General features: G+C 46.0%; 1 long non-coding RNA gene and 1 pseudogene across 1 annotated transcript; one reads left to right on the top strand and one right to left on the bottom strand.

The window, feature by feature from the left end:
• Nucleotides 1-523: 523 nt before the first annotated feature.
• On the top strand, nt 524-10,124 carry LOC116594472 (annotated as a pseudogene).
• On the bottom strand, nt 4,749-7,692 carry LOC116594474. The gene is made up of 3 exons (XR_004287239.1): nt 7,674-7,692; nt 6,323-6,667; nt 4,749-6,216 (listed from the first exon to the last, which is right to left on the bottom strand). It is a non-coding gene; the product is annotated as an uncharacterized LOC116594474 (long non-coding RNA).
• Nucleotides 10,125-10,768: the final 644 nt, after the last annotated feature.

The raw sequence follows: 10,768 nt of genomic DNA, 5'->3' as shown, positions 1-10,768 counted from the left end.
ACAGCATGGAGGTTCCTCAAAAAGTTGAAAATAGAGCTACCCTATGGCCCAGCAATCACAATACTGGGTATTTACTCTAAGGATACAAACGTAGTGATCTAAAGGGACACGTGCACCTGAATGTTTATAGCAGCAATGTCCACGATAGCCAGACTGTGGAAAGAACCTAGATGTCCATCAACAGATGAATGGATGAAGATATGGTATATATACACAATGGAATACTGTGTAGTCATCAAAGGAAATGAAATCTTGCCATTTGCAATGACATGGACAGAGTTAGAGTGTATTATGGTAATCAAGATAAGTCAATTGGGGGGCGCCTCGGTGGCTCAGTATGTTAAGCCTCTGCCTTCAGCTCCTGTCATGATCCTAGGTCCTGGGACTGAGCCCCAAATTGGGCTGCTCTCTGCTCAGTGGGGAGCCTGCTTCCTCTCTCTCTGCCTGCCTCTCTGTCTACCTGTGATCTCTGTCAAATAAAGTAAATAAATAAAATCTTTAAAAAATAATAAGTCAGCCTTTCAATCGGGCGGCAGCCATCAGCTCAAAGATAGGCCAAGATGGGCGCTTACAAGCACATCCAGGAGCTATGGAGGAAGAAGCAGTCCGATGTAATGCGCTTTCTTCTCAGGGTGCGCTGCTGGCAGTACCGCCAGCTCTCTGCTCTCCACAGGGCCCGCCGCCCAACCCGGCCCGATAAAGCGCGCAGGCTGGGGTACAAGGCCAAGCAAGGTTATGTCATATATCGGATTCGTGTGCGTCGTGGTGGTTGCAAATGCCCAGTTCCTAAGGGTGCTACCTACGGCAAGCCTGTCCATCATGGTGTTAATCAGCTCAAGTTTGCATGAAGCCTTCAGTCTGTTGCAGAGAAGCGAGCTGGACGTCACTGCGGGGCTCTAAGAGTCTTGAATTCTTACCGGGTTGGTGAAGGTTCCGCATACAAACTCTTGGAGGTCATCCTCACTGATCCGTGCCGTAAAGCTATCAGAAGAAATCCCAACACCCAGGGGAATCACCAGACCAGTCCACAAGCGCAGGGAGATGCGAGGGCTGACATCTGCAGGCCGAAAGAGCCGTGGCCTTGGAAAGGGTCACAAGTTCCACCACACCATTGGTGGCTCTCGCCGTGCGGCATGGAGAAGATGCAATACTCTCCAGCTCCACCGTTACCGCTAATCAAAGTAATGTTTGTAAAATTCTTAAATTCTTACCTAATCAACAGTTTAGGACAGTCATGTCTGCTTAAAAGTGTTCTTTAATTTGTCTGTTAAATTTTGTTGTCTGCAGATTGTTCCATGAATGCATTGTCACATTATGAAAGTTAAAGTGCAATGATGTTTGAAGACTATAAGTGATGGTGCATCTTGTTTCTAATAAGATAAACACTTCTGTCTTTGCTTTATCTTATTAGGGAGTTTATATGTCAGTGTTTAAAATACTGTTTGGTATTATAGGTATAAAATAAATTCTGTAAAAGTGGAATGCATAAGCTAGCCATGTAGATCTGTTGGTGCATGTAATGAAACCTACAGCTTCACTGGGGTGATGTAATGCTCTGGTTTACTCTCAAATGGCTGTTATTAGGGGTTTGGAAAGAAGAAGCTTTTAAAACTGGATCTTGCTTGGAAATGTGAAGACTATCCTAATCTTTAATCATGATCATATGCAAACAGCATTAACTAGGAACTACATTTTTTATACTGAATCCACTATTCCAATTATGTAACTGTTGCTTTGGAAAGGATACTTAAAAAGAATCCCACCAATTTTTTAAGAGAATTGAATAAACCTACCTGAAGGTTTTCTTAAAAATGAAAATACATCCTGCTTAACCAAAGCAAAATTTCCTTGGTCTCCACAGGACTGTTGAAGTTAACATAAAATGTGGAGGGTCCTGATTGTATCCCACAACTCTGTAGGATCTGTGGAATCCTGAATTTCCTGCAAAGCGGTTAGTTAATGGTCTCTATGAAAACTGATGGAAATTGAACATTAGGTAAATGAGAAGACTAAGATAACGTAAGCTAGTAATTAGGGCTAGAATTGGGAAAATGGTGGCCCTCAGATAACCTTTGAAGTGTGAGGATAAAAAAAAAGTTGGCTTTGATTAGAATCTTAAATACTTTATCCATGGTCTTTGTGACCTTTATGAAATCCACTAGCCACCTCAGGAGAAAAAATGGGGTTGGCTTTAAAAGTATGTCATTGCTCATTCCAAGTCCCAAGTTATCTTGGGTCAACCCACTTAAACATTCCCATAGACTATTGAGAAAAGTCATGTAGTTCGTGTCAATACAAGTCTATAGTTTCCAATCTAATCCGTACATGTGTTAGCCCAGTCATTTTTCTCCACCTTAATTCAAACCCCTCAAAATCTGCCAGTACATCAATTGTGCCCATGTTGATGTTAAGTATATCACTATTCTGCGTCCATTTTGTCTTACAGTAGATGAGGCTTTTGTTTTTCAGGGTGAATCTGGGTGTGTGGGAACTATGGGAGAGGAATTGTCCCAATTTTAAGTTCGCTAACTTAATCCATAGTTTGATTTCAAAATCTAATTGCTGGTTTCCTTGAACCAGTTTTTACATTTTTTTTAAGGGTCTTAGGCTCAGTTAAATGATTACCAGAAAAAGGCTCAAAACCTCTTGAGACCTAAATTCCTTTTCCACTCAGAGATCCTAAACCATATATATATTTTGTGTGTAGAGGTTGTTCAACTAAAGGAATAAATGTTTATTAATCTAAAAAACAAATAAATAAATAAGTCACTCAGAAAAAGCAAATACCAAGTGATTTCACTCATATGTGGAATTTAAGAAGCAAAACAAACAGAACAAAACAAGAGAGAAACAACCCAAACAGACTCAAATACAGAGATAAAACTGGTGGCTTCCGGAGGGGGTGGTGGTGAAAGGAAGGGGGTCAGGAGCACACGCGTGATGAACGCTCACCTGAGGGGTGCAAGCGGCGAATTATCCGGTACATTCAACGCCTGAGAACAGTAGAACACTGTACGTCAATTATATTTCATTTTTAAAGAGCCCATATCCCCTACTAAATTTTATTTGTATACTCTTCCTCCAGCTAGCCTTTGTTAATTAATTTTATCTTTGTTAAATATAATTTTATTATATTAATTAATTCTGTCCATTAGTTTTATCTTCTCTTCCTCAGTGCCGGTTTTGTAAAGCCGTATCAGAAGTCAGCGAGGGAATAGGAAGGAGACAGATAAGACGCTAACGGTTCTTACTATTTGCAGTGATGCTACCCGTCTTATGCAGAGGTGGGTGAAGCCAGTGGGAGGAAGGTCGCTGGATCCAGCCGCGCTTCTGTCCAACCGGCCACCATTACAGAGGTGAGTGTCTGTGTTGTGAAAGCAAAGAGCACACGGAGTCAGAAGGACGTGGGTGTGTGATGTCCGGAGACCTGGGTAGACATTCTAACCCATAGTTTCTTCACTGTCAACGACGATGATAGCTACATCACAGAGAGTCCTGGCAATCAACAAATGGCTACTGGTATTATTTAGAGAGAGTGTTTAATTCAGAGAAACTGTGGTTTGGCAGTAAAAGGCAACTGCACTGGAAACCCTCACTGCCTCGGAGATCGGCACACCTCACCTGTCCATGGCACATACAGATGCAGGGTAAGAAACAGGGACATGAGGCTGTCTGTGCATTAGTTTAGGGGCTGAAGAATCATATGCAGCTTCTGCTCCATGTGCAGAGGAGCCATTACTTTGCTCGTTTCCAAAAAGAGCTACCACCTGTGGCCTTCACCTTGGCAATCTTTTGGAGCAGCACTTCGGTCTGCCCGTTGTCCCCAAACCCCCAGATCTGCCTCTGGTAGTCAGACTTTGTGAATACATCCTTGTGATTCCTAACACTCAAATGAGCTAGAAGCTTCAGGCTTTATTTACAGAAATGAAATTTTTTTATCCCTTTCATTTTCAAAATCCATCTTTCTTGGATTCATCTCATTTTCATTAAGATAATATAATTTCATTCTTATGACCAAAAATAAGTCGACAAAAACCGAGCCCCCACTTGGAATCTACTTGGTTATTGACAAGATGCTTACAAGGTATTTCTTCCTGTGGCACCGAAGTTCTGCCACCCACACGGGGCCCAGCTAAACCTGAGTCCAAAAGAAAAGAATTCCTTGGGGAACCTGGGTCGCTCGGTGGGTTAAAGCCTCTGCCTTCGGCTCAGGTCATGATCCCAGGGTCCTGGCATCGAGTCCGGCATCAGGCTCCCTGCTCACCAGGGAGCCTGCTTCCTCCTCTGTCTCTGCCTGCCTCTCTGCCTACTTGTGATCTCTGTCTGTCAAATAAATAAATAAAATCTTTAAAAAAAAAAAAAAGAAAGAAAGAAAAAAGAAAAGAATTCTTTGACTTGTGTAGTAGTGAATTGGCATGCATTAATAGACCTAACACATGCATGATTATAGTTATTTCTGCAAATCGACCAGCCTACATTTTACATCTCCTCTCCTTCATTACCGCACTATGTACATAATCCACCACGGAACTAGTCAAAGTGCCAAAGGACACAGATTAAACCACCCATGAGTAACTTAGCATTCACCCACCGTGATCAGAATCTTGAAATAAATATTTTGTCGTTAAATGAGGAAATAGATCTTTTTCAGATGCTCTATTTTGACAAAACTTCCTTAAAATATTTCAGAAAACCAGATATTTCCCTATAAAGTTTTAGAATAAGTTTTACACATGTTAAAATGGGAAGCACATTTAATAACTCTAAATACAAGAAAGGGCAAAAATTGAATTTTACATAAAAATATTAATTTATTTCCCCTTTACTATTACTTGGTTTTCAAAAATAACCAAGGAACGCTATATAAATGAGTAAGTGAATAAATAATACAGTGAGTAAGTGAATAAATAATCCAAAGTAAATTAGTTATTTTCTCTTCTGTATTAAGCCTGCGCTGTCCCTTCTTAGGGGCGTGCGCGCGCGCGCGCGGGAGACTCGGATCTGCGGCGCTGGCACCGGCAGGCACAGTTCTGGGACACCCGCCCGCGGCCGCCAGTTTCCTGAACCGGGACACAGAGAGTCCCGCGCAGCTTAACACGGGGACACGGGAGCCTTGAAGGTAAAATTCTCAGTTCTTTAATCCTCGGGCTTTTCTCAATTAAAAAATAAAGAGGCAAATCAAGGGACGGCAGAACTCACCGGCGCCCGGGAGACAAGGAAGGAAAAACACCCAACACAACTCGACACAACTCGACACGACACAACTCAACACAGCGCACCCCGAAGGCGGAGCGCGCGGTCAGACGCGGCAGCTCCGGGGGCAGGCGGTCCTTCTAGACCCTTTCTGAGGAGAGGAGGCTCTGCAGACCGCGGGGCGCGACCGGGATTCGGGGCAGGTGGACTCCTCCGTGAGCCCGCGGCCCTCCCCCGCGCGGCTGGCGGCCCTGCCCAGGGCGCTGCTGTCGGGGGGGCGGCCCGGGCGTCGCGCGCGGCTCGGGGAGCGCAGCCCACGCCCGGGAGCAGCGCTAAGGGCCGCCGGGGGACCGGCCCGCGCAGCTCCGCAGGTCTCCGCAGGTCCCCGCAGGTCCCCGGGGCTCCGCTCTGCAGCTGCTCGTCCGCGTCTCCACGGAGGCTGGCGCTGAGGGGAGAGGCTGCCTTGGTGACCCTGCCGGCGCGTCCATGGCGACGACAGAACAACCGGACTTGGCAGCGCGGCGGCCGCGCATCCTTTGTGTTCCGGTGCAACGCTGTTCCATCACCGCAAAGCGAGCTCCCGGCCAGCGCGGCCCTTAAGGAGAGCCTCCGAGAAGAGGAACGTGGGGAGGACCACGGGCTCAAGGACGATTTCCTCCACGTGCGCTGGCCGTGCCTTTTTTGAAATGTTCAGCTCCTTTCGCTTGGTCCTCTGAGGAGAGGCAGGTGACTGACTTTCAAAGACGAGTTGCTTGTCCTGTGCTCAGCCTTGCGGTCGCCCTCCAGGTGTAGTCCGATGAGACGCAGTTTTCGGTTATTTTAAATAATTTTGAGCTAACAGCTGATGGAGGTGTAAGGAACCTAATGAGAAGAGACAGACTGGAAGGCGCTGCACTGAACGTCTTAGCGGCCTCTAACAGGAAGCATCACTAAGCTTCGTGAGCCCCTACAGGTCTCTGCGTGACAGAGGCGGGCTGCTTCCACGCGGCTGCCGCTGGGTTCAAATGAGCCCAGTTCTGCAAACTAGAACAGAAAAAGGAAACAGGTTTCAGTTGAAAACTTTAGCACCCAGAGGAGACAATGTACTTGCACTAAAATATAGCCAGGACTGAAAGAAAAAGACACTTACTTCAGAGGAACCGGTACAGAACAATGATTTTTATGAAGAAAGATTTGTCCTGGGCCAGAGACTCCCATGTCTCTTCCTGCTGCTGCCAGACAAGCTAGAGGTACGTGCCCTCAGAGCAGAAGCACCCCTTCGGTTAAAAGAGCACTCCGACAAGTGTACTTACATAGGAACTCCCCCTGTGTGCTCTCGTCCGTGTGTGCGGACGGGCATTTCCACATGTGAGCAGAGGAGTTCCTGGGAAAAGAGCAAATCCGGGTGGGAGCCTGCAGAGCGTTGATAAAACGACTCTGTCCTGCGTCACTTCCGCCTCCTTTCCAGAGCAAACGGAGCCCCAGCACCGGTGGGCTGAAGAAGTAAGAGAACAAAACAACCACAAAAGGAAAGAAAAGAAAAGACAACAGAAAGCAACTGCATAAACCTGGAAAGAGGTCATGAAAAAAGCGGGGGCATGTAGCCAGAACGAAAGAAAAACACTTTTCTGAGTGAAAAAGAAAAAGGGTAATAAAGATGAAATCAGACTTCTACCCTTTCCACCTTAATGAAAACAATTAAAAATTTGATCCTTTTAAAGATTTTATTTATTTATTTGATAGAGAGAGATCACAAGCTGGCAGAGAGGCAGGCAGAGAGAGAGGAGGAAGCAGGCTACCCACCGAGCAGAGAGCCCGATGCGGGACTCGACCCTGGGACCCTGAGATCATGACCTGAGCCGAAGGCAGAGGCTTTAACTCACTGAGGCACCCAGGCGCTTCCCCAAATTTAATCCTTTTAATCCCCTCTGGAAATTGGCTTCGTTCCTTACACATAAGTATATATTAATTTTCTTGGTCGTCTGGGTATAATCCGCATAGTGCATATTGAGTTGAATATGTGCCCCCCTTAAACTGAAGAAAGGAAACGCAGCAGCGCACACCGCACACCTCCTCTGTGGAAAGCAGGGTCCGGCCGCAGGGAAGCTGATTAGAGCACTTCCTCATTAGAACAGCTGCCATGGGACCTCGAACCATGCCAGCTATTACTTTTCCTCGACTACTCCTGGCTCTAACTTGGTAGAAGTGTGTGGTGTTGAGAGAGATTTAACTGAAAAATTACGTTCTTGTTTGTAGATCTCTAGATCTACAAATGTCAGCCGGAAGAGAAAGCCGTCCTCATCATAAGGGCTGGATGTGCTCCAGACTGGACGGACATTCCTTCCCGCGGCGTCAGGGGACGGCGATGCACGCCTTCCCCACGTTCTCAGGACTTGGGTGCTAGAGACCCCGCTCCGGGGGCTGGGCAGAAACCACGCCCCTTCCCCTGCCCACATCCCTGCATGCACACTGGCCCCGATTTGCTCAGACAATATACTCACGTCCACTAGCCATCGGGGAGGTGACCAGCTGGGCAAACCAGCTTCAAGCAAATACTTTTCTCGTGAGTAACACATGCAGCAGAGAACTCAGGGCCTGCCGGTCTCACTGCTCTCAACCTCCTGATGTAGATCCTTTATACACACGAGATGATCTGATTTTCCCAGAGATGTAACAGGAAGGGAACGAGGCAGAGTCTCTCAGGCTTGCCTTACACCCTCTTCCCCTTTCACGGCTAGAAAGAGGAAACGGGGTAGGACCGGCAGGCAGGCAAAACCACGGGTGCTGTCCCCATGTCTCTGTATCTTGGATAAGGAGGGCCGAGCCCGTAGGAATATAGGGTCCGGGGCAGGGACAGCCACCAGCTCTGTGAATGTCACCTAAGGAACTATTTTGGGCCACATGACTTGCCAGGGGGTATATTCATTCGAAACCAAAACAGGCATAGCTAATCCACTCTCCCAGCAACGGCGCAGCGGGCTGCGGTGACTGCCGAGCCATTATTCCCTCCAGCGGGGCATGAAAATAGAGGCAGAGTGTACCAGGAGGTTTGTTGAATGGCTACAGTCAGGGCTCCTGTAACCAAGACTCACACGGAATCAAAAGGGGGAATTCTTTACAGTACTCCGAAAGAGTGCCTTCAGCAGACAAGATCTCCTAATGTGACACCCGTACACGCCGAGATTTTATTCCTATGTCTTTGGTGAATCCACTACAGAGTCATTTCCAGGGCCAAGTAGATCTGCTAAACACTCCTTTCACTCTGATGACTTTCAACTGAAGGACTTGAAATTTCACTTTACCCAAGTACTTCACCATGCATGATGAGCACATCGATTTCCTTGTAAAACACATCACTTGACAAGAACACAGTTTGGGAGAGAAAGTGTTTCTGGTTCTGCATCCTTGCGGACAAAACCACGTATGGGTCTCAGCCACACACTCTGGTAACAGGCTTGTACAATGTCCAGACCCTACAAAGGGAACAGAAGGAAACTTCTGGTTAGGACGAGGGTGTGCTCAGGGGATTGGCAACCGTGAGTAGCTATAAAAAGCCAGCTTCTTCCTTGCTCTCTTCTGAGAAAGGAATACAAGAACCTTCATCCCCAGAAGATAGTCAGGTCAAATAGGGGAATTTATTTCTATTTCATGTTGTTACATTGAAAAACATTTAGAAAATATTACCTGAAATGAAACAACGAATATTTACCCATTTTGTGACTAGTGTAGTTTAATGCTAGCGCCTTCCTTTATAGACACGGCATTCAGCAGACTACGCCTTGTACGAGCTGGGTTGGAAATGCTTGGCTTTTCTGAAATCCGTGCAGTAGTAATTAGTACAGTGTACCAATAAGAAGCCTTATGTTCATTTTGATACTTCATCAGGCGTGTTATGGAATCTAAGTTCAGTTGCTAGAATTATTATTCTATGGGGGAAAACGTGAGTTTGTTTTCTAATCTGCATAGAATTATGTATCTTCATGCAGTGATTTCAAAATTTTTGTAATGAGGAACACCTGTCTGGTTCAGTCAGTGCAGCATGTGACTCTTGATCTCAGGGTTATGAGTTCGAGCCCCACATTGGGTGTAGAGATTACTTAAAAAATAAAATCTTTAAATTTTTGTAATGATGTCTGATAATGCCATTTTTTAGATGAGTGCTAAAATTAATTACTGCTCTTTTTCCAATGAAAATTATTGAAATTCTGCATTTTCCAGGGAAAGAAGCGAGCACTAAAATACTTTGTTGACCTTTGTGATTTTGTAAGACACAGATTATATTGTTTTTTTTTAAAGATTTTATTTAATTATTTGACAGACAGAGATCACAAGTAGGCAGAGAGGCAGGCAGAGAGAGAGGAGGAAGCAGGCTCCCTGCTGAGCAGAGAGCTCAGTCCCAGAACCCTGAGATCATGACCTAAGCTGAAGGCAGAGGCTTTAACCCACTGAGCCACCCTGGTGCCCCCAGATTATATTGTTTTTAAAGTACTTTTTAAACACTTCCCCTGAAACTATTACATAGATTTAAACCTTTGATCCAGAGGCACCCGGGAGGCTCAGTCGTCACCTGCCTTCCGCTCAGGTCATGATCCCAGAAGCCTGGGATCCTGCTTCTCCCTCTCCCATTCCTCAGGCCTGTGTTCCCTCTCTCACTGTCTCTCTCTGTCATATAAATAAATAAAATCTTTAAAGGGTGAAAAAATAAACGTTGGTCCTAATCTTTTTTAAATTACCAAAAAATTGCCTTATTAAAATTAACAGATGTGAACCTCATGTCTGAGCACGGGTTTTATTTTAGGGGCTATCTTCACATCCAGACAAAGACGGAATCGCCAGAAGCAGGAGTAAAGCGCTCCTTGCAGCTGGCTGGGAGTCGCAGCCTTGTTCCCCACAGGATCCCCCTGTGTCTGTCCTGGGAGATGAGGTCTGAGAGCGGAGCAGTCAGTCCACAAAACCCAGACCTCAGTGGGTGAATGCAGAAGGAGCGGGCTTGGCGGCGGAACCACACGATTAGGAGGTCTCCACAAGGCGTGAAGTCTCCTAAACGTGGGGCTGTATGTGTGAGTCATCTCAGTGACGGTGAGGAAAGCATAGCCAAGAGACAGTTGAAAGAAAAAAAGTTTTCTCCTCTCTCTCCTTTTCCAGGCAGGGCACAACAGGGAGTTCCGTTCGTTTTCTTACTAGGTTTTAGTAGGCAGTTTGTGTACTCCCTGAGACTGAGATCGAGGAAACTTGGTAGGTGAACAGGGCAGTCTGAGTGAGCCTCCCTGGGAATGGCGTTCCGGGAGACTCTGGCCACCATTGTGTCCTGGGCCTAGCACAGACACACACGCACATCTTCTCAGACCCAGCAAATCTCGGACAGTCACGCAGCCCCCGCACACCCTGGGCCACCCCGCCCCAAACCCTAGCTCCCTGGCATCCCAGATCTTGCAGTGAATGAGAGCAGCTAGCACAGAGAATGAGATAAAAACGAATTGCCTATTCAATTTCAGTCTCATTTTTATAAAATTATAAATTAAGTATATTGCACAAGGACTTTTATTCATGAAATACACCTGCTCAGCATAAAGTTATATTAACTAAAGGCTCATTG

The sequence above is a fragment of the Mustela erminea genome, chromosome 6 (genome assembly GCF_009829155.1).
Source record: "Mustela erminea isolate mMusErm1 chromosome 6, mMusErm1.Pri, whole genome shotgun sequence".
NCBI lineage: Eukaryota > Metazoa > Chordata > Mammalia > Carnivora > Mustelidae > Mustela > Mustela erminea.
The sequence above is the reverse complement of the archived record's forward strand: the minus strand, read 5'-3'. Positions and strand labels throughout refer to the sequence as shown.